At 35.3% G+C, this 2,015-nt stretch overlaps 1 non-coding gene across 1 annotated transcript; it reads right to left on the bottom strand.

The window, feature by feature from the left end:
• Nucleotides 1-646: 646 nt before the first annotated feature.
• Nucleotides 647-753, bottom strand: LOC122897549. The gene has a single exon (XR_006382548.1). It is a non-coding gene; the product is annotated as a U6 spliceosomal RNA (small nuclear RNA).
• Between the last annotated feature and the right edge of the window lie 1,262 nt (nt 754-2,015).

Below are 2,015 nucleotides of genomic sequence, written 5' to 3'. Positions count from 1 at the left end.
ATTTGTTTCCATAAATTTTTTTCAATTCTTCTTTAATTTCCTGATTGACCCATTCATTCTTTAGAAGGATGCTGTTTAGTCTCCATGTATTTGGGCTCTTTCCAAATTTCCTCTTGTGATTGAGTTCTAGCTTCAGAGCATTGTGGTCTGAAAATAGGCAGGGAATGATCCCAATCTTTTGATAGTGGTTGAGACCTGATTTAGGACCCAGGATGTGATCTCTTCTGGAGAATGTTCCCTGTGCACTAGAGAAGAATGTGTATTCTGTTGCTTTGGGATGAAATGTTCTGAATATATCTGTGATGTCCATCTGGTCCAGTGTGTCATTTAAGGCCTTTATTTCCTTGTTGATCTTTTGCTTGGATCATCTGTCCATTTCAGTGAGGGGAGTGTTAAAGTCCCCTACTATTATTGTATTATTGTTGATGTGTTTCTTTGATTTTGTTATTAATTGGTTTATACAGTTGGCTGCTCCCATGTTAGGGGCATAGATATTTAAAATTGTTAGATCTTCTTAAGTATGATATAGTGTCGTTCCTCATCTCTTATTATAGTCTTTGGCTTAAAATCTATTTGATCTGATATAAGGATTGCCACCCCTGCTTTCTTCTGATGTCCATTAGCATGGTACATTGTTTTTCACCCCCAAAATATGGAACGCTTCACAAATTTGCGTGTCATCCTTGTGCAGGGGCCATGCTAATCTTCTCTGTATCATTCCAATTTTAGTATATGTGCTGCCAAAGCGAGCACTAAAAAGGATTTTGGTATTAAAAAGGACCCCAGGGGGAATAGGGATTCAAGGCTATTAAAATCATTAAAACTAAAAGAAAGATACTAATGGTGAAAATTTCAGTAGGCGGTGTTATCTGTGGCTTGTTAGAAGAGTTGAAGGGCAAATAGGATTTAATCTTTTGCTCATTTCCTACATATGAACATTTGCCTGAATATTAACACATATCCTCACTCACTTATGTATGCTTATACACCAGATGTGTGAACAATTTCTCCCTGGAGAGATTTAGGGGGAAATTCCTGAAATGTATTTATCTATATAGATAATTTGTAATATGAGGATAGGTAATGGTCATTCTTCTCCAAAGTTAGCAAATAATAGTGGGTAACCTTAAGCTAGTCTCGGGCAGAATTTAAAAAAATATATACTGTCAAGGATTGAGTGACTAAGAAGAGAAAAAAGGGCAAATGCCAGCTTCCTTTTTCTCCATTCTCACCAAAAGATGCCTTTATCAGTGGATTTACCCACAGTGTAAGTCCTTAACCATACAGGTCATGTTTATCATTGAGAATGGACCTTTCTTTTCATGCAAATTTGAAGAAAGTGAGGACCTCAGCTCTTTACAGTATTTAAGGAGAGCCAAGAGAGATTTTGTACTACTAGTGGAGGGAACAAACTGGAAAATCAATCAGGAGCTGAAGTGGAGGAAATCTTGGTAAAAGGTTGTGAAAAGCACCGAGAGTTAATGTTGAAAGAGATAAATGAACATGTTGCAAATCTCTACACCTGTCGGATTTTACAAATGGGGTCCCATTGATACTGGAGCAAATTATGTGGTTTTCACATGTAACAACAAAGGAAAGGAGAGAAAAGTTCTGGTCTGAGAAGAAACAATTACATTCCTTCTATGAAATACAATGGTATGTTATCATGTGAGAAAGACTTGTTGGAAGAGACAAGAAAGTAACTTTTAGGTATTTGTTAATCAAGAGAGTAGGTGTAAAGAAGTCCCTGTTGAAGAAGAAAAGTAGTTGGGATGAGCACTGGGTGTTAAATGCAACTAAGGAGTCATTGAACACTACAACAAAAACTTATGTTGGCTAACCAAACATAATGAAAAAAGATTCTGCTGGTTCCATTTAGATTTTAATGAAATTAAATAAATTTAAATAAATATGTTTAAATAAATTTCAATTAAAATTTAACTGGAACCAGCAGAAATTTTAAAAATATGTACTTAGTTTTAGAATACATTTTGATATACAGAAAACTTGCAAAG

Source organism: Neovison vison, chromosome 1, assembly GCF_020171115.1.
Source record: "Neovison vison isolate M4711 chromosome 1, ASM_NN_V1, whole genome shotgun sequence".
Lineage (NCBI taxonomy): Eukaryota > Metazoa > Chordata > Mammalia > Carnivora > Mustelidae > Neogale > Neogale vison.
The sequence above is the reverse complement of the archived record's forward strand: the minus strand, read 5'-3'. Positions and strand labels throughout refer to the sequence as shown.